Genomic DNA, 23,094 nt, shown 5'->3' on the forward strand with positions numbered 1-23,094 from the left:
CCTCTCCAACCCCCTTTTGTCTTGCCACTCTCTTCTCTATTTTTGGACAGGAATTAAGATAGACTGGCTGCTTCCTATCAGAAAAGGACCTGTCAGTCAGAACTGATTGGGAGGACCATGGTTTTGGCCACATAAAGAAGAAATTTTATCTCTACAGAAGTCTGAAAAGAGCCTTTTTGTCTGTCTGTATAGTTACCACAGTTCCGAATGTAATCAAGAGTACCAGCATGAGGGTGACTAACTGATGATGTTTTTCAATGTGAGTTACAGAAACAATGCAGTATTGCTTCTGTACTTTTAAAATCTCTCTTTTGTTGAAGTTAACAGGAGTCATATATTTATCATTCTGCTCAGAAAACTTGTTCCTCTGACTCATCTAGTAAGATTACTAAGTATTTCACATAATGAATTCTATTTTCAAATAGAAACATATACTTGACAAGTATATGTTTCAATATATTTCATTGATAAATATTTATAGACATGTATAAAAAAAGTGTATATTAGCTACCATATTTTTCAACACATTTAAAAGAATATGTGTATCACTATCTTACAAATACATTACCATATGTTTTATTTTTGCAAGTATCCAGATGCTCTCTTCCTGCAGAACAGCAATTAAGTTCATTAAAGAAATATTTTTCTTAATAAGCCTGTTTCCTTTTCTTTCAGAATTGTAATCCTTTACACCTGCCATTCTGCTGTTTTACTAGTTGAGTTGATATAGTAAATAAAGCTTTGAAAATGCTTAAATTTAGAAGTGCATGCAGCTTTTTTTGTATATAAAAAGTGTTTTTATGTTTTTGGAACCTACGTGTCTAAAACCCTATACCATCCAATATATATTAAAGTATGAAACAGAGTCATTATTAAAATAGTCAAAATGCCTGCAGTAACAAATGCAGAAAACATTATAAATCAGCTCCCATTTAAGCTCCCAGGGTCTTACTCAGAAACATCTGAAAAAATGTCATTCTTTTGACAGAGACCAAAGGTGTGACACCTGTTCATAAAACCTTGTTTTAACAAGATTTCATTGTCATGATTCAAATGTACTCTAGATGGGTTCAGACCCTCTGTTCTTTGGTATTCAAGATCACCCCAGTGAAATATTCTTCTCACATTGGACCAGAAGTTATGAAGATTACGTCAAACATCTTTTGACAACTGTCAAAAAAATTCAAGGATAGTTTCACTTTTGTAGTAATCCAAATACTGTTTTTAATACTTTGTATATGCGAAGTTGTTAGGATCATCTACTAGCCAAGGTATTACATACATGTAAGGTATACCATACATACATACAAGGTGTACCATTCAACTATTATTTTATCTATGCACCCCAAAGTTTCAGCAGTCCCTAGCATGTTTGTCCTGTATTCCTAAACCAAATTACCGTTTGTCCACAGTATTTCAGAGAAGACTTCAGTTATATTCTGAAGTATTTTTTTTTCCAGTTTTACTTTTCCATCCTCAGTCACTTCAGAATAGAATATTAATGTAACCTATGTTCTGAAGACATCTGTAGCAGAGAATCATAGATGGCAACATGAAGGAAAACAATAACAAGATTACAGAAATCCATTCAAAGACGTGGATGATGACTTTTGTTAGTGTTGCTGTTATGAAGAGAAATGTCCCTGAAATATTTAATTTTCCCACTTAGGCATCTAAGTGAACTTTTGCCATGCAATGAACTCCCTGACTGTCAGAGTATGAATCATCCTGGTGATGAATCCAATTCTCTTTGCTATGAAGAGGAATGAAGGACAGATATAGAAGCACAGTGAAGGTTTAAATCCTTCAGATGCTACCAAGCAATTTCGCTAATGAGCCATGATAGGGTTTACCCACCACCTACCTCAGAAGAACTTTTAGAGTCTACGAGCTCACTCATACCTCACCCTCACCACTTAATGGCCAGATGAAATAGAGACTGGTTTTTACCCCCTCAGACTCACACATCTTCTTATGAAGGTGTGAGAAGTATCTGGAATCAAGGCATATCCTCCTCCCCCTTTTCCAGACCTAAACCATGTTGCGTACTTGTTCCTTTACTGGTTCTATCACTGTCCTCGTGGTCCTTTGATAAAGGATCTAATCTGCTCTGTTTATAAAGTGAGTTTATGGTCATGTGCAGTCAGTGGGCTGCTGAGATAGACTGCTCCAAGAAGCCATGTTGGCTTATTTAAAGTAGAAGAAGCATTTTCTCCTGTTTGTAATTAGGATCTGTTCATCTACCAGTGGATGGTGGCACGCTTTTATTATCTTTCAGTTAACCTTGGACCAGGTAATAATTTTGTAAAGATATAACATCCTGTCTGGACAAAACATGTGACTTGTCTCACAGTTATTGGGAGAGGTAAAAATTCATCAGTTCAGATTAGACCAAGGGAAGCATATGCAGTGTGAAGTTCAGTCTGTTGCATTGAATTCTTTAGAAATGTGTGGATATAATGATGTTTGGTTCAAAGAGAAGTGGCAGCAAACAGATTGTTTTCTTCTATTGTGTGTTAGGTACAGGCATATCAGGCTAAAATACCACTTACCATCTTGACAGTGATTTATGTTAATCATAGAATGGTTTAGGTTGGAAGGGACCTTAAACATCATCTAGTTCCAACACCTCTGTCATGTGCAGGGACGTCTTTCAGTAGACCAGGCGGCTCAAAGCATCCACAACTCCCTGAGCAGCCTGTTGCAGTGCTTCAACACCCCCATAGCAAATAATTTCTTCCTTATATCAAATCTAAACCTACCCTCTTTCAGTTTAAAGCCATTACCCTTAGTGTCCTATTACTACATGCCCTGGTAAAAAGTCCCTCTCTAGCTTTCCTGTAGGCCCCACTTAGGTACTAGAAGGCTGCTATAAGGTCTCCACAGAGCCTTCTCTGGGCTGAACAACCCCAACTCTCTCAGCCTGTCCTCATAGGAGAGGTGCTCCTGTCCTCTGATCATTTTCATGGCCCTCCTCTGGACTCACTTGGACAGGTCCATGTCATTCTCATGTTGGGGTCCCCAGACCTGAACACAGAACTCCAGGTGGAGTCTCATGAGAATGGAGCAGAGGGGAAAAATCACACTTCTTTTGATGCAGCCCAGGATATGGTAGGCTTTCTGGGCTACAAGCACACATTGCCAGGCCATGTTGAGCTTCCCATTAACCAACACTCCCAAGTCCTTCTCCTCTGGGCTGCTCCCAATGCACTCTCCACCCAGCCTGTATTGTGCTTGGGATTACCCTGACTGATGTACAGGATCTTGCACTTAGCCTTATTGAACATTGTGAGGTTTGCATGGGCCCACCACTCAAATCTGTCAAGGTCACTCTGAATGGCATCCCTTCCCTCCCTATAGGCACCGACATGCCTATAGAATCTTTTCTTGTTGCTCTTGACATCCCCAGACAGAGTTAATTCTATCAGTGCTTTAGCTTTCCTTATGCGATTCCTGGCTGCTTGGACAATTTCTCTGTACCCCTCCCGGACTACATGTCCTTGCTTTCACCCTCTGCAAGCGTACTTTTTGTGTTTGAGGCTGTACAGGAATTTCTTGTTCATCCACTCAGGCCTCCTGGTATTTTTGCCTGATTTCCACTTTGTTGGGGTGTATCACTCCTGAGCTTGGAGGAGGCAATGCTTGAACATTAGCCAGCTTTCTTGGGCCAATTTTTCCTCCAGGGCTTTATCCCACAGTCCAAGCAGATCCCTGAAGAGGCCAAAGATTGACTTGATTTCAAATATTAGATGCTTAGTTACTATGTGACAGTTATTAAATGAGGACAATGTAAACTACACTTCTACGTGTTTTGTCTTAAAGGTATAGAAAACAAGAAGGAATTCCCATTTCTTGTCCTAGGTGTCCTTTGACTAATTCCAAGCCTGAAAGTATACAACAGATCATTCCTTTCAGACTGTAATCAGTAAGTAGTTTACTGATATCCAGAAGAGGCGACAACTCAGCAGGAAAAATATCTTCTCCCATCAAAATGTTTCCTACTTCATCATTGTTAAAGGAAAGAAAAAAGGTCTTTTAAGAAAACCTGCATGTCAACAACTTTCAGTGAAGATATTTAGAGTATAAAGTTAGGTCCTTTTTTCTACATCAGAGGGGTTATAGGTCAAGCAGTCTACTTCTAATTGTGTGTAGGTCTGGAACATGATTACAGATACTATTTCAACATAGCAATTAACAATACTCTATCTGTAAAATAATCTATAGCAATGCTGCACATATTTTATAACTTTCCTTCGTATTCTGAAGTGGACCATTATGTCAGAGCTCTTTTCAAATTGCTTGTGTCACCCTGAGGGTTACTTGCAAAAGATTATATTCAGCTAGAATGCTCTTTCTTGTGATCTATATAACTATCTATGTATCTATCTATATTATATACTATAATGGTACATACATTAATTGCCACATGAATTACTACATATATTAGTACATAATAATACATTATATTATCCACTGCCTTACTAGTTTGGGAGTTATAAAATAAACTTCTGTTCTCTCACTTCTGACCAACAGCAAGACACACTGTATAGCACCATGCTTTCCAGCTGTGGGACAGGAACCTCTTCCAAAAAGGTTATTTCTATCAACACTCTTTTCTAGGATGATATGAGACTGAAGAAAAAAACGAAACAGTTGCTATGCTGATTAGGAGGAAAATTTAATAGCTTTACACAGGATTATAGAACGAAGATGTGGCAGCAGAAAACACAGGTCATGTTCCTTCTGAGCATTACCCACCAAACATGAGTAGAGCTATGCTTGAAAAGTATTAGTACTTTTTTGCTAAACTATCTTGATATTGTCACCTCATTCTTTTATTTTATTCCCATCCTGCTTGTCTGTTTAATTTAATGGTATCTGGCAGATGGAGAGTTAGTACCCTCAGGAAGGGACAGGTTTTTTATTATGTTTCTGAAAAGCTGCTCAGGTACTTCAATTCTGTGTTGATATTCTTAGGCACTATCATATCACTTAACAATGGCAGCATTCATCAATGAAGTCATGCAAAAATGACCTATTTTAAAATAAATATTTCTCTAACATATATTAACTCTAGGGATTTGTCCCTTGTATCTCTTTGCTGTTTCCTTAACCTGATTTCCATATTCAATGTATTATCTTTTGACTATTGAAGCATTTAAGATCAAGAAAAAAACAATTCCACTACATTATCTGTTTTTGTTATTTGATTTTTTTTTCCTACAAAATTTATTTTATAGAAATGCACATGAGACATTCCAATGTTTATTTCACTAGGAATAGAGATGGGCACATAAATATTTCTTTGTGTTTTATGTAACTGACGTTCTAGTTGTATGTTATGCACATTCTCATAATTATTTTGCTTTATTCACAACATTCATACTTAGTTTATCAATGCTGTATTTCATGTTTCCAAGCTTTTTAGAATCTATCCTGTAATCACATTCCAATGACATTCTGGTAGACCAGGTTAATACATTATCCCACAGATATCTGTTTATTTAACTATAAACTTACTGGAACATATTCTTAGTTTAAAAACAACTAACTAGTGTGAACAGAAATGATAGGACTTTGAGGCAAAACCAGATTTCAAACCCATCCAATAATCTATTTGATTAATTCTCAGAATTTTTCAAAGTCAATAGACTGTTAAGTGCTTGACTTCTTACTGGGAACAAAACTGTTTCCTTAAAACTCTAAATCTGATACTTGGAAAAAAACATGTTCATGAAAAAACATTGTGTAGAATCCAAATGAAAAGAAATCTCTTCTGATCTGTTTACAGCACTTGTAACTAACACTGACCGAAGGATGGAAGCAGGATTCTTTAAATATCCTCAGATGTGGTGATACTTTGCCAAATTAAGAACTGTACTAATTAGAAAATACTTTCTACCTTTCTACAATAACAATATTAATATAAACAATAGATAAGGGAAAGAAAAAAATAATATGACTGGTGTGTTCTGATTTGGTCTATAAATTATGGATTTAAGTTTCTGGTTTTTTGTAAAGATTTTCCTGTACCAACAACACATGTGGGAATAAGCTTCCTATAGGACACTGCGAGCACCAGCACCAAGAATCTGAGAATCTGGACAGTGGATCACATTTGGTTCTCTTTTTTTTTTTTTTTTTTTTTTTCAGTTCCACTCTTCACAGAAGTTTTAATTTTAGAGAAACAAAGAATTTTAAAATGCTGCATATAGTAAGTAACAAACAGGGTAAACCCTTTATCTTGGGGACGTCAGAATGGGGAAGCCAGAAATTGGTCTCTGCCTCCTTTCTTATATATCTTCTCTTCCTCCCACCCTTGTCTTCTCTCTCCCTGCCTGCTCTGTCTGAAGTTGCCTGGTCTCTCTGTTTGCCCACATTCTTGTGTGGTACTGTCCATCAGTTCAAGGATCACTTCCTGATAGTCACAAGGTGAATATTTTTAAAATAACATGCTTTCACACATATAGTCAGCACCTCACATAACCCAGCCTCCTTCAAAACTACCAGTGCCTGACAATGAATTGAGCTGTACCTGCAATGAACCAATACAAGACCAGGGGGGAAATAGGAGGCAGGGGATATTATGGGAACAGGATACATGGGCAGGGAAGGTATTATAACAGTGGGGATGCTAGAGTAAAATGCCTGTATTTATTGCTACTGAGCTTGAGTTTCCTACTCAGGTACCTAATACACTCCGCTATTGAATTCCTTTTCTTACTTGTAAAAGATAAAAAGAAATTACAATGGTGAACAGTCTGTATTTTCCTGCTGTTATTTAAATTATTGCATAAAATCAGGATGTGAGACTCTCTGAGCAGGTACAAGGATCAGGAGGTGAAGTTTGTCCTAAGTATTTTATACTTTAGGAAGTCATGAAGGAGAACAGTAACAAGATGATCAAATAAAAATGGCAAATACCTTCATAGCACTAACAGTTTCTGTAAAAACACAGGATGATGTATCACAGAGGCCATCACTTGATACACTAATATAAGAACTAGATCACTATGATGTGTGTCTTGGTAGATCTAACATGAGAAACAGACGATCTTATCTATGATACCTTTCTATCTGCTGTATGGATGTCCCTCTTTTAGAAGGAAGACAACAAACATAGAAGACTTGTGAGAGGTTGCTATTATACTCTAAAATTTAGCAGAATTTCACTGGCACCTATTCTTCACTTCCAGCAAAAGGAATAACTGTAGGCAACAAATCAACATAATAAATTTAATTATGGAACTAAAACATAAAAATACGTAATAAAGTCTGTGGTCAGTAACAGTGATACACTTTTATTTTTATTAAGTTGCATATTTATGCTGGAAATGTAATGCTACTGACCAGCTTGCATGAACATAACATTCCCTTTATGATTTTATTTATTTTCCTATTTTTAGTGTTGATACTCTTGATAACCATGTAACATCCAACTCATGGGTAAATTAGCTGAACTATGAAGATGCCCTATAGTCTGAGTTTCTGAAGTTGAGAACTAGGTCAAGTATTACAGTAAACGCAGTGTTTGTATGAAATAATAGACATCAAAAAATCGATGTGCATCCAAACTAAGTTGATACAGGGTTTCTGATAGTCTCTAATTAACTAGACCACTCCTACATATATTATTGCAATAGTCTTCTCAAATGCTAATTAATAAGCACAAGTCTCTAACATACAGTAGAAACATTTAACAAAATATATCTCTAGCCTCCCATGAGACTTGAGAATTATACAGATATACAGACAATTGTTCTTACCCAAAAAATGATGATTCATGGTAGATTTGAAAGAGGTGTTTTTCCATTTCATTATCAACAGATAATTATCAAACCCTGGGTCAGATTCTGATATTCTTCCTTGTGTGGACTAACACTGCATATCATTTATGCTATATCTAAAAGAAACTCTGCTGCATTCAAACAAAACACCAGTGCATAAAGGTTATCAGAGTTAGAATATCACTCTGATCGATATTTACTAAAGTTGAAATGATAACTTACTTCCCTGTTGCTACTCTGAATGTGTTCATAAATACAGGTTCACAGCTAGCTGACGTACTAAATGAGCAGACTCCATTTAGAAACACTGGACCCCGTTCTGATGCCCGTTTCACCAGCTGATGGCCAGAGGGAAAGTAAATGGGATGTGATCCAATGTTTTGCTTTCTTCACACAGAGCACTCAGATGGGAGTCATACCTGTAAATTCCCAGGCTGGCAAGCATGCAAACCTTGCTTCATGTGCCACTGCATTTGATGCGTGCTGTACCCACAGCAGGTTCAGGTGCAGCCCACGAGAACAACGTCAAATCTTTTCCAGCATCAACAATGAGGTACCAGAGGTGTCTCAGCACTGGAGCACTGGTACTCTAAAGGGTGAGGATACCACAAGCACAGCTCCTATGATGCATGTGTGCATGGGAAAGTGTTGTACTTGATAAACCTAATCCTTGTGCCACCATCATACCTCTTACCCCCCAGAAGCTGACCTGTAGGGCAGAATGTCTACCTATGCTTTGTTTACCTAGGCTTTTGCATTAATAAAAGTAACAGTAAGAATAACATAATCATCAACAACAACAAAAATAATAACTCATCATTAATAACAATATAATAATAGTGAAATTTACTATTCATATAGAGATGGCTGCACTAAATCAGACCAAAGATCTATTTACCCCACGTGACACTGAGCTGTCTAAATGCACCAGTACAGGTCCGAATGGACCTGCTGGAAAGCAATATTGCAGAGAAGGACCTGGGAGTTGTGGTGGACAACAGGTTGACCATGATACAGCAATGTGCCTTTGTGGCCAAGAAGGCCAGTGGTATCCTGAGATGCATTAGGAAGAGTGTGGCCAGCAGGTCGAGGGAGGTTCTCCTCCCCCTCTGCTCTGCCATGGTGAGGCCCCATCTGAAGTGCTGTGTCTGATTCTGGGCTCCCCAGTATAAAAAGGACAAGGAACTACTGGAGTGAGTCCAGGGGAGATTCCAAAGATGATTAGGGGTCTGGAGCATCTTTCTTATGAGGAAACACTGAGAGAACTGGGTCTGTTCAGCATTGAGAAGAAAAGGCTGAGAGGGGATCTTATTTATGCTTATAAATATCTGAAGGGTGGATGTCAAGAGGATGGGACTAGACTCCTTTCAGTGGTGCCCGACAATAAGATGAGTGGCAATGGTCACAGACCGAAGTGTAGGAGGTTCATCTGAGTATGAGGAGAAACTTCTTTACTTTGAGGTTACCAGAGCACTGGAATAGGCTGCCCAGAGAGGTTGTGGAGTCTCCTTCTCTGGAGATATTCAAAACCTGCCTGTACACATTCTTGTGCAACCTGCTCTAAGATGAACCTGCTTTAGCAGGTGGGTTGGACTGGTTGATCTCCAGAGATGCCTTCCAATCCCAACCATTCTGTGAATCTGTGAAAAAATGCCCAGAGCTATGTAATCCCTAGGACATATGCAGTAGATATAAAGCTCACTAGGAGCTACTCAATCTTATTCAAGCTTGGAATTGGCCACTATTACTAAGCAGCCCACTGCAGATGTCCATGTTCTCTATGTGAAACCTCACTGCCTGCTGAGTGTGCTATTTACATCTGGATGCAAGCACATAATATTGAAGAAGAAAAATCAAGAAAAGGCATTTTTCAGAGTTAAAAAAATTCTGACACCTATGCAGCCTCTTTCATTTTTTTTTTTTCATGAAATTTCTAAGCTTACTCTATTTGGTTAAAGAATATGAGGTCTGTGTAACTGACTTTGCCTTTACAGCAAGAAAGAGCTTTGTGTTGTGCTAACTTTAAATGCAAGTGTAAGACGTTGAATGTCAAACAAGTTCATTACTGGACTCAAATGTCAAATAGCTACTCACAATAAGAGTTACCCTGGGTTTTCCAAAAGTCAGTGGTGAGATCCAGTGAACACCAATAGTCATAATCTCAGTCAAGAGGATTTTTGCTACAGGAAAGGACAGGATAACACCACACACAAAGCCATTAAGCACATTACCACAGGCAGAAATATTACTTAGTTATATGCTAGTAAATACTTGCACAAACAATTCACAGGTAATGTCCTAGATATCACAGGAAGCTGTCACAATACTGACATTTATTCTTAGACATTACCATGAATATTTCATAACCAAGCAGATTAAAACCTATCTTAAGTAATTATACTGAGCTGTTTACTACTAAAATCTCTGCTGAGTCAAAGCTCTGTTTTCCATACTGTTTTGGTACAGGATATAATAAATATTTTTAAATCAGCCAAATCAACAGATATATAGCATGTCTTCAACTAAGCTACCTGACATCTTTGAGAAAAATTAGTAATCAAGCAAAATTTATATGATGAATTGTCATTGCTAACTACTTAAGTAGCTGCAAACAAATTTGCCAGTGATTCATTCATGCTCAAGAAAACAAGCTGAGTTTGAAAACAAGAAAAAAGTTTCTTATTTATGAAAGCTTCCTAAAAGTTAACTCAAACACCCCCCCTAGTTCCAACATACGTTTGTCCTTATCTCACCTCTGAATCATCTGTTCAATCTGCCCTTTCTCCATCATGCTGTGCTAAACTGATTGCTTCAGCCATATGAGGTAGGGAGCAGGGAGACAAAAATGTCTTTGCAGAATGCTCTGGCCAGCTCTCACTCGGAAACAGTCAAACAAAAATTATACAAAAAGTTGTCAGCCTCCAGGACGTAAATAGAAGGAGATTTTCTTTCTATGAACTGTGTTTAAAAAACGAATCAAAGAAAATGTATTTGGAAGGAAAAAAAAGTATTTTTTAATCTAATAGTGTAGGGTCTTGATTCAACAAACACCCTAATGCTTTGTATGTGCTTCATGTTATGCTTCCTTTGAATAACTGGTGGAATAACTGTCTTTGCACAGTATCAAATGAGGAAGTCCTTTTGCTTGCCATACAATTTTCACTGCCATTTAAAAACAGTTACTTCACATTGTCGCAAGCTCCCAACAAGACTTTCGTTCTCCATCCTAGCTCAGGCAATTTCTGAAGCTACTTTGAACTTAGTTGTGCTTTCTGGAAATCTCTCAGAAGTGCTTAGTACTTGTTTTTCAAGAGACCTGAAGTAGTGTCAGAGGGGACTGACACGTCAACAGTAGTTCAACTAGATTGATGCAAAGACACCTATGAAAAAAAATTAGGACTATACTTGTGTTTCATAAAAAAAAAAAGAATAAAAAATGCTGGTACATAATTCACAGAGTACATGAAAGAAAATGCTCTTATCCAGTATGTCAAATATAGAAATGAAACTCAGTGGCCTTGTATATAAAACTGTTTTGTCATTCTTGATATATGCTGAAATTCATCCATTCATAACCTATCAACACAGCACACACAAAGAATGGGACACCATGAGACTAACAAGAAAATGGGACGAAAAGCCTTGAGATACATTGATAGCTACTCAGACCTTAGGGTTTTTCTCTGCTTTTGGAGGAAGGGACATCACAAGGGCAAAGTATCAGCATGTCCCCAGCCATGAGGCTGTTTTGCAACTGAGTCTCTGGTGGGTGCCAACTGTGGGAAAAAGTTTTGTGGTCTTCATCAGATGTGGTTCTCCTTCGCTCCAGGGACACAACTACATGTGAACAGTCAAAGCACAGGTTCTTGAACTCCCCTGATTGGGAAACTGTCCTTGGTGCTCAGAAGTATCTTTAATGGCTTGACAGGTGGCCTTCCAGGCCTGTGAGTAAAACGTGTGTTCTAAGGAGACCTCTTGTCTGGTTCCACATCCACCAGAGCCAGGAAGAACCACCAGTTATAGCAGCTTCTCCTGGGCTCAGCAGCACATCCTGTGTGAAGGCAAAAGATGGAGTCTGGGAGGCGACATACTAGAGGTTGCCACAGATTCTTGTCGCCCTCACCTCCATGTTGCATGACATTTTGCTATAGGAAGGAGAGTCTGCAATGAGTTAATATTTTTATGTCTTACACTTTCTGTCAAAGTTCTGAAAAAAGAAAAAAAAAACAAACCAAAACCCACCAACAAACAACACAAACCCCAAACCCAACTCCTGCTGCATCCCTATGCCTAATTTTACATTTTTCTTTTTTAATAGGTTTATTCAGGCTACCAAAAAGGTACCATAAATAAATTATATTGGTATCCTGCTGAGAGATTTGCAAGGCCAGAAGCAAGACAAACTTAGAGACATGGTTTAGTGTCAGTGTTAGGTTAAGTTGCAGTTGGACTCCATGGTCCTGAGGGTCTCTTCCAACTAAAATGATTCTATGATTCTGTGATTCTACTGCTTCTTTATTTTTCACTTATCTGGAGACAAAATACCGTTCAGAGTAAATGGGGCTGGAATATGGTACAGGACTGCTGATATTCTTTAATTTTTCACAAGCAGGAATTAATCTGCTTCCCCCTAGTCAAGATAACAGAGACTAGTTCCACAAAAAAAGGTTTTTTGTTCATACAAAATTTGGGAGTCAGAGGGCAAAAAGCACCTGTAGAGCATTTTGGGAGGTGCACAGTGCTTGGGATAAAAACATAAGGGTGTGTTCCAGCTGGAATGTCTCTCAGGCCATTCAGCAGCTATCCTGTAGGAGATGTGAGATAAAAATAAATAGGAGAAATAGGAGAAAATAGGAGAAAAAAATAGGAGAAAAAAACCCGCCATACCAAATATCCTTCACAACTATTGGCATGACAAAGGTCTACTTCTTCATTTCAAGTATCTCCCAGGAACTGGAAGAGAGTGGTTATTCCTCTCAAAAGGGATTTAATATTTTTGACATTAACTTGTTTTAATTAATTTTCTTCAAGTATTTTACAGTCTTTAGTTCTAGATAATTGTTCCTCGGGTCAATTATAGAAAACACACAGCCTCGACCCCCCAAAGTATTGAAAACTCAACATTTCAAATTAAATTCACACCAACTGAGAAGCTTCAGCAACTTGAAAAGCAAAATCACAGTTGCTTTGTTCATGTTTTTATCAAATCAGCATTTAGGGACTGAAACAATATTTAGCACATTTTACACTGCTATATTTGACTTTGGGGATGGAATTGGCAATTGCTGAAGCAAGTACTTCCAAACTCCAAGCAATTTTTCCTTAAAGTAAGATTCATGTTTTTTACTTTAACTGGTGAATTCCTGTTCATGCTACACATGGACATGTGATGATGATGAGGAAACTGCTTCTAGAGCACAAGAGCAAGTAGATGGGATGGGCTTATGGAATCTGCTTGGCATACAAGTAATAAACCAACCAACCAACCAAACAAACAAACAAAAAAACCTCAAACAACAACAAAACAAAAGAAACAAACAAAAAACCCACCACAAACAGTCGCAAATTTGATAGTTGACAAACTGTGAGGAAATTTTTCTTTTCTCTTACAATATTTAGGAGTAGCTTATATACCTGTAGAGATTAGAATATGTACAGAATTACAAGCACTGTGAACCCATGCAGGGAAGGTACTAGGTGCTGGTTCTCTAATGAAGTATTACGGCTGTTGATGAACCTTAGTGGAAAAATCAGAAATAAGTTTATAATTGTTTTTCCTTTTTACTGTTACATTCAATGAAAAACACATTCCTGCAATATAACAAATTTCCATCTGGCTGGAGGATTCATTGTTTATAAAAATTCTTGCAGCAATAAGATTAAAAATTCACTGGAAATTAAATACTAGTACTAAGCAGCAATTGTTTGAGTGTTGATTTGCCTTTTTTTTTTGGCTTTGCACTGACTCAAATATAGATAATTTCAATGTACTATGCCACAAAACCAAAAAAATTACGATCCTTTGTGTGTGTTTTGATTTCCAAAACATAATGTTAGAATGTAAATATTATTGAAAAAATGTTAGCCGGTAAAACTTCTTCCTTCCTTTCTTCCTGTCTTTCTGTCTTTCCTTCTTTCCTTTTTCCTTCTTTCTTTCTTTCCTTCCTTCCTTGCTTCCTTGCTTCTTTCCTTCCTTGCTTCCTCCCTTTCTCTCTTACTCTTTTTTCTTCATAATTACAAATAGAAATAAAATACCTGGTGTGGTGCATATTTTTGCTGAGTTCATAAGCTGACTGCAAGATACATGCTTTCATGAAAATGCATTACTACTGCAAGTCCGCTAACTGAAACTTCTGAATGCAGATTGCCAGGCACATAGTTTCCATTCTTAGTTTTGTTCATTTGGAGAGATGTTTGATGAAAACAGGTAACAGTGTCTGATATAAATAGTGTTAGAGGCCCAGACAGAAAAAAATTCAGCAACAAAGACAGAAAATGTAAAAAAATACGGACTTCAGAACTGATGTTGAATTTAAATGATCCCATATGCTTTAGTGAATATATATTTACAAGTAAAATACCTCTAATGGTTTCATTTAAGATGCAGGTACAGGTGGCACTTTAGTTGTTCATGGAGAAAGAAAGAAAAGAAGACACTAATTATTTATTACATTTTATTACATTTAATCCAGAATATTTGTTTGAATGTATTGATACAGTGACTGAAAGCAGGTGTGCAAAAACATTTCAGTGCATCATTTAGCTTTTTATTATCACTCATTTATTGCACTTCTATCTGACAGTACCTCTTTAGTAAGTCATAGTTATCTTCCTGTTCCCTGTGGGCACCCTGTAAAACTTCAAAATGATCGTTGAAAATGGAGTAAATAATGAGGGAAATCGAGTGCCTTGATAAAAACTGAAACTTATATGTACATAAACTGCAGCATGAAAAATAGCAGGAATAAATCAGACTTTAGCTTTAAGCAAATGAGTTTATTTGCATCATAGAATGAAAAAGGAACAAGGGAAAGATTGTCTTCACTTAAGTTTGAGTAATAACATAGGAATAACTCAACCTACCCCGACAGCATTGGTATTCTAAATAATTAGACAAGGTTAAAATGATGAATTAACAAGCTGACATAAGAAAAGTTTAAGTACATATCTAATTGTAATGAAGTTATTTAATTAAGCTTGTAATAAAAATGAATATATGTGCTTGTAGAACGTTTTAGAGTAGGGAATCATTTAAGTTACAGGCAGCTCATATATTCAAAAGGTAGGGAAATGCTTAAGGGATTTCTATAATCAAGAAAAATAGTTACTTAAGGCAAAAAGTACATTATGGAATAGCTTTTAGGTGCAGGAACAATAGGATCTTTAATGAATCCTGTCTCTATGTATCCTATGTCCAGAACAATTTGTTTGTGTCTTACAATTTAATCCTGAGAAGAAAAGGCAGACATATTAACTTTTTGTATACAACTAAATCAATTTTGTGAATGCGTATTTACTTTTCAGCAGAGATTGTACAGAAATAGATTCAGAGATTTCCAGCTGAAAAGCAACTGTAACTTTCTAGTAGGTCTTGAGCAGCATTCTTCTGTCAAACTTCCATTTGTGACGAGAGCATAAGACTGAGGATGCAAAATGTCTCAGACAAGACTCTGTTTGGCCTCAGAATTCAGAAAAGATTTCACCTTACTGCCTGAAGAAAGTGTTATTATTTTCCACACATATTTGAGAGGAAATATAATACCAGAGAGACAATGTATGATGCTTGACACGAAGGAGGAAAGCACACTTGCAGGGTTTAACTGGCCCTATTGCAGATTGTCCTTGTGAAGGAAGAAGCCCGGGGTCATGGGACATGTCTGTAGGGCACGGTGGGGAAAGCAGGTAATACTGCATGAATCAGAAAAGTGTTATAAGTTACTCTTCAATATTTGTTGATAGCAATGCTGCAGATTTGTACTCCCAGTTGCCATGGTTACAAACAGACTTTGGTACTGACCAGTAACAAAAAAGTGCTTTCTGATTATTTGTGGTCTGTTTCACGCATTGCCCACTTTTCTTAATGATTTAATCCAATTGCTTAGCACTTCTAATAGAAATATTCATCAACTTCTGGGGTTGAGTTTTTCATTTTTCCCCAGCTCCTGCTAATAATTCAAGACATTGAAGAATTGGACCCAGTAGTAATGCTTTAGTATTTTTTTTTTCCCCTATAGCAATTGCCTGGATGTTAATAGGTTAATTTTGTATAAAATCTAGGACTTATTAAAATAGAGTTTCAGTATGCCAAGACATATGAGAATATTCTCATTACTTTTTTTCAGCTTTATCCCCATACATAAGTATTTTAAAATAATCATTAGCAAACTAAGCTCCTCCCCAGCTTTTTCAGAACTCTTTGTAAGTCTCAATGCCTATTGCAGAGCACACAGACAAGACTAGAAACTAAACTGAGAGCTGACTTAACTATTTCCAGCCCCTAAAACAAAAAACATGCAAAAGAATTAATCAGGAGCAGCAACTGAAGCTTTAATTATTTCTATAGCCATTGTAATAATCTACCATATATACTATTAGCAAGAAAAGACAAACACTGGGTCCACATCACAATATTAAGCATGCAGGAAGGACACAAGCTTTTCTACTACAACAGAGAAGTGGCTTTTGGACCCTGAATTAATCCCTGGACTGAACATTTCCTCTGGACTGCACAAATCCTGTGGGTATAGGCTTGTCCTCTGTGCACTGGTACAGTTTGAGAAAGAAAAGAATAGCCTGACATTCAGGATCCCAATTTTTAGTGAGACTTTCATTGTACTGAATGACTAAAGCTACAGAAACCATCTGTGTAACACCAGGACATCTTCAAGGTGTGAACACCTTAAATGACCAAACTATGTGTCTTCCCATAAGCATAACATGTTCCAGGAGAGACTGACTTGGTAAGGTACTTCCTTGCTGTTTCTCCAGAAGCAATGCAGCTTTGTCTAAAACAGGCTTCTGGCATCAAGAGAGTCAGGGAGGATTATCTGATGTCCTCAACAGGTCATCTTCATGTGTATCTTCACTCACAACCTTCAGTAGCACTCAGCATGCAATCTACTATCTTTGATTGTGTCTCAACTTCAGCAGCTGAACATCTGTCCACTGGGGTGAATGATGTTTTTAAAGTTAATCTGTATTTGCACAAGCTCTACAGAAGCTGTGTATCAAAGCTTATTAGATGCTTGAATTGCTTAGGCTGTCATATGGTTTTTATTTTTCTTTAATTATAAGCAATATAGCAAGTAATTTTTTTAGCAGACAGAAGTCCCTACTCTATTAGTACAGTTTTATGATAGATACAAGAATAAATCTTGGTAATTTGGTGGTGTCCTTCTACACTTTTTAAACACCTTCACAGCAGGTTCACATTTTAATGAAACACAGTCTTTCCCTCTATTCCTTCAGGTCACTCTTTACATTGTGGATAATCCTCCTTGCTAGTATGAAAGAGCACAGTATGTTAAAGCTATCACCCTCATTGGAAGGGTTCACAGAGGAGTTACTATTCCCCATGGGCCCCTGGTAGAAGTTCAAGATTAATCTACATAGTGCTCTTTGCAAGGAGCACCATCCGTTGCAGCATTCATTGTGCACTGTCTGTGGTTAAACAGTCACACCAGTCTATGCTGGCAAAGGGATTTTGACCATATATTTTGGAGAATAAGTGGTCACTACAGGGACAAACATGAAGCAAAGCCTTTCCAGTCATATCATCAAAGAGAAAGCTCTGATTTTCCAGTTTGTACTCCCTCAACATCAGTTACACATTTAATTATTCACTGGTGCCTTTTGCACCTGTCTGGGCTGCTGTGCAGAGTTCTGGATTCTTTTTTCACTTTCTTAGCATCCTGTTCTCCTCTTGCCATAGTCTCAACTTCCCTGCCAAATATGCTTGCTTAAGGTCACCTCTTCTGCAAAGGTTTGTTTCTGTTCTGGCAAATTTTCTGTCCTGATTCTTAAGACCTTCCTTTGGGCATCTCACTTGTTGAGCATTGATGTGTTTGTCTGACTTGCAAACAAAATTATTATTATTAACCCAGAAAAGAGAGATTACTTTAGTATTGCCTAGGCTAGCTAAGTATGTAAATATCAGCAAGCTCACGACTCCTATGAAACCTCAGTTAGATTTTAATGTTGTTTTTACAGTAGAGATAAATGCCAATATTGCTGCCAGACCTGTCCAAGGAATAAGTTTCACTGTTGGAGCACTGGGCAGTAGAGTGGCAAATGAATAGCGACTGCATGATGCCCTGTATTACAAAAACCAAATCTCCTGTTTGACACATAGCTTTTTGAGGTGGCTCCAGAAAACTAAGCAATTTTTCAGAGATGATTGGGAATTCTCTGTGTCTCACTCAGGACATCTGCTGCTTCAAATACCTTGCTTGGCTTATTTTTCAGTTAGTACTTGGCACTTTCTGAAATGGGGTTGTTCAGTCAATTTTTAAAATCTTGACCAAAACAGCTTTGATTGATCAAAAAGGCAGTGTGCTATTAGTGCATGAAGATATGTAATCCCAGTTATTCAGACCAGCTCCTGAAGCAGGAAGAACAGGAAAAGATGTAATTCATAGGTCCTTTTGCAAGAGCTGTGGGATTTAGGAGGTTCTACTCACTTTTGTCCAGACATTTACAAAATGCCAGTGTCTACCCAATCCTGTCCTCCCAGAGGGTGGGGCTTATTGAGATATTTCTGACTTTATTCCTACAATGCAGGTAGAATAAAAAGTTGTCAGGAGCAAAGCTGAGTTGTGAAGTTTCTGCCACGATTCTCCAATACATAATGATGAACAAAAGGCTGCTATCCCTTAATGAGTGATATGCAAAGTGCCTTGCATTTACCCTAAGTGTGTGAAATCATCACAGGATACACATGAAATTACCATAGATTATTTTACATGCTTGTAAATTTGCATTCCACTCAACTTCTTGATAATTGTAGCTGGACCCACATGAAAATTTAACGTTGCTTTCCTGAGGAAAAATGATTGTCAGTGTGATGCTGTCCCTGTATTTCATGTGAGTTAACACCGTTATCTTCTGATAGGTAAATGATTAACTCATGTCATTAGTATGCTGCTTGTCTGGGCTGGCTGACCTTTAAAAAAATAACAAGAAATTAAACCACACTCCTTAGAAATACAACTCCTGCTGTAATTAAGAAATGAGTTGAAGCAATTTATACATATGGCAGGAGGTGACATACGTGTTCCTGCTGCAGACTTCCTAAAACATTTCAGAGAAAACTGAGTGACCTATTTTGGATCATTTCCCTGCACATTTTTTCCTGTCTTGGTGCTAATCAGCACAGCAAGGAACAGCAGAGAGCAAAGGCAGAAGCATGGGAACAGGAAAAAACAAACAAACAAACAAACAAACACCAAATAACAAAGTTTAGTAACATAAACCATTGAGAAATTGTAGCTGTAACCAGGCAGAGAGACCTCAGATTTTACAAGAATTTGAGGTGTTCCCTTGTTTGTGAAATGAGGCTGCTTTATATTCGAAAAGCTGGGAAAAAGACAACAGTTCAAATGAAGGAAGGCTGAAAGACAATGTCAGGAATTGTGAACACAAGAAAATTATATATGCCAAATTTTGTACAACTTGAAAAGTTACCTTAACAACTTTCATTTTCAATCAGTCTCAAATCTTAAGTGAAAAAAAAAAAAGGAATGTTAATATAATGATTTGCTATTCATCATGAATAATAAACAGGACAATTTACAATTCAGATATTTTAGGCTTGCAAATTAGTTCTTGTGGTCTTGTGGTGAGTCAGAAGGCAGTGACCAAAGCAAATTTATCATTTGAATTGATGCAAGAAAGTGGTAAATCCTTCACATTGGTCATAAATCATTTGGCTTATTGCTGTACCTATTTCCCTGAACTTTTTTTCTTTCAAGCCATTTGATTCATCTCAGTCACCCTGCAGCTCTTTCACAAGAAAAAAAGTACCTGAAACTTCAGAGTTTCTTCTTCCATGTCTGTGTGTAGAAGCTACACACATATAACATACATGAACCCAGAGACTGATTATAGTACTTTCATCACTCAATGACTTGTTGTTTCCAACTTTAGAGAACCATAGGCCACAGAAAAGACAACTCCATGACAAAAAAGTGGAAATCCTTTCTGAATACTGTTAACATCATTTGCATAGAAAAAAGTAGTGTCTTTGAGTCTCAAGGTTGAGGAAGAACCTTGCAAGATTAATCTCATCCCAACGTTTTCCCCATGATTGGTCATATGTAGCCAAAAGCATCAGTGCTCCAGACAAAAACAGCTTAGCAGAGGCATGGATGCAAAGCACAATTTATGCGTTTAAAAGAAGGGAGGAGAAAGTAATCCTGGGTTCAGTCTGCCAAATCTAAAAGTGTGCAATTTAAAATGTGCATTTTATGGCAAAATATCAGTTTGAGACCCAGCTTTCCAATACAGATTAACATTTTTAATATATAAAAAAGAAAGCAAACTCAAAGCATAGTTGCTCAAAACTAAGCATATTTACTGTTCTTTAAATTTGGCTTTCAATATTTTGTAGAGGTGTATCTTTTAAAAAGGGACTAAAGAAAGAGATTTTTCTTTGAACAGCACTGCTCTCACCACTATTAATAATGATGATTTTTATGTAGGTAATGATTGTGGAGATCTTTGTCATTTCTCTTTTCATAAATATCTGCATGGGGGAAAAGAACATACATTTCTCTTTGGTTTTGAAATCTGGCCCCAAACTGTAACTTTCCTTTTCTTCCTCTCTTCTTAATTTATTCCACTGGGACCTCCTCCAAGAAGACAGAGAAAAGAAATCAAGAAGAAAGTAAGAGAATAAAAAGAGTGGGAAAAGAAACCACCAGCCATCCAGTTTGACAAATCAAATCACAAGAAACTGAGGGTTTTTCACTCAAGATATCAGGTAAAAAAAGAAGTACATTTTCAAATCTTTCTTTCCTCTGCTTCCTGCCCCAGATGAACAAAAAAAACATTATTTATGTCACAAACATATTTTCTCGGTTTCCTTAACCCTTCTTCCCTGTACACATTATAAATCCTTGGATCTTAATTACAAACTTTTTAATTAAAACAACTAATCACAATAGGATGCCTACATAGTCTTTAATATTCACCCATGATCAATGGAGCCAGGATGAGTCCTTGCAATGATTTCAATGAGCCATCCTTTGACACCTCAGTTTTGGCTAGCTACCATCGCATTTCCACACTTCCTGGTAAAAATGAGGCTACACTTACATCTTAATAATGCCGTGAATAAAACAGATTACAAAATCCTGCAGGGGTAGTCTGTCAGTTTTAGAAATCCTTTGATTGTTACATTAGTTACATCTTTTTTTCTTATCTGACAGCACACTTGAATAGTCATGGGTTTTCTACACCGTGTGCTAGTAAACCAAGTCTTTGGTAAAATCCATATGAAAACAGCACTCCTGAAAGCCAAAGCAAATAATTCCTCAAGTTTTGTTGTTTGTTTTTTTTTTTTTTTTAATAGTGTCGAGATACACTTGAGAATTTAATTTGCTAGTCCTTAAAAAAATCAATCTCAAAGTCTTTATTAAAAATACAGCTGCTTTAATTAGTTATGTAACTTCTTCATTATATCCCCATGTACCAGAAAACATAAAAGGAATGGGAGCAAGGAGCACAAGGAATAATAAGAGGTGCTGGGACTGCAATGCACTTTTGAATAATTTGGCAGGTCTCTTTGCTTGGTAATGACAAACACAGGAACAGACATTATCCAGCCAGCTGCAGCAATATTGCAAGTTACTTTATGAAGGTAAGTTTGATGTGAGCCAAAATATAGCAACAACCAGTATTCTTTAACCTACTAAGCCAGGGATGAGGAAATGCTTTGAACAAATTCACCTTTTTGCATTTTGTCAAACGATTGCCACTTTTGGGAAGAAATTAAAAAGAATTACACAATGTGCACATCCTGTTCCCTTTCAGTACAGTTTCTTGTATTCTCCTTCATTATTTTCAGTGTGTTTTCTACCTTCTTGTTTTGTTTGGTTGTGGTTTGGTAGGGGGTTTGTTTGTTTGTTTAGTTGTTTGGGGTGTTTGTTTCTTTGTTTGTTTGTTTTTTCCTAGAAAGGGAGAAACAATCTAGCCACAGTAACACAGATGAAAGGCAAACATGTTCTTGGGGTATGAGGGATCCATTTTTATCTCTCCACAGAAACCTTGTTGTGTTGTGCCCCTGTGCCCCATAGTTCTCACTTTATCTAGTCTGGCTTTTTCAGGGAGTGCACGACTTCTTAGACTGAATTGCACTGTGCTCTGATAAGCAATGGGGCACTGATGGAAGATGTAGCAGGGTCCAGGTGACACTGCAGGAAGGATCAAAAAGTGATTGTGCTGGCAGCATAGAAAAGGGGAAGGAGTAGCCCTCTATTAAAGGAGGAAGCATGGTCCTTGCTGGAGTGAAGTGGCACTGGTCTGCATCGCCTCTAATTATCAGAAAGTCAAACTGTGAATGCCACAGGGAATCACTGGCTGTCTATATTCTTAGTGTCTAAGAGCTGCGTAATGAACACGTTGCAGCTGTGCCATTGGTTAGAGTCCCTACATACTTTGTTCAGTCTTTAAAAATACCAACATAGACAGTTTCACCCTTTCTGTACTCTCACTGGGCAAACTTTCTGGTTACATGGTTTAAGCAATGCTTATGACCCTGAAAATAACCAAATCCTGTCCACAGGAGAGCTTCTGTGTGACTAATCGATTTTCTGCTCAGTGCCTCAACAAAAATGTGAAGGAAGATATGTTTTGGAGAAATATTCAGTGTTTCATTTTCACGTCACTGATGTACTGATTTGATTTTTTTTTTTTTTTTGCTTTTTTAAAACAATCTGAAATAAATTAATGAATTTAAAATTGAAAAAAACATAATTTCTGTGAAAAGCCACAACACTACATGGCATAGATTTCGAAACAAAATGGCTCCTAGAAAGTATTTCCTCCGTTTCTTCTTCTGGATCAAAACTTCATGCCTGTTTTGAGCCAGCTTCACTAAGTTGCAAAATTGTCCTAGATCTGCCCCCCCCCCCTTTTTTTTTTTTTTGTGAACTTAAAATTCATTTAAATGTTTGGCCCAGCTGCAGCTCTAGTTTAATTTCCCAGAGCCAGAAGAAGAAACATAAATGTGCATAGGTCACAGTGTAATCAGTTTTAGAAAATGACCTTTTTGTGTAAGGTTCTTGTTCCCACTGCTGGCAGCTGGCAA

This window comes from Columba livia, chromosome 2 (assembly GCF_036013475.1).
Source record: "Columba livia isolate bColLiv1 breed racing homer chromosome 2, bColLiv1.pat.W.v2, whole genome shotgun sequence".
Taxonomy (NCBI): domain Eukaryota; kingdom Metazoa; phylum Chordata; class Aves; order Columbiformes; family Columbidae; genus Columba; species Columba livia.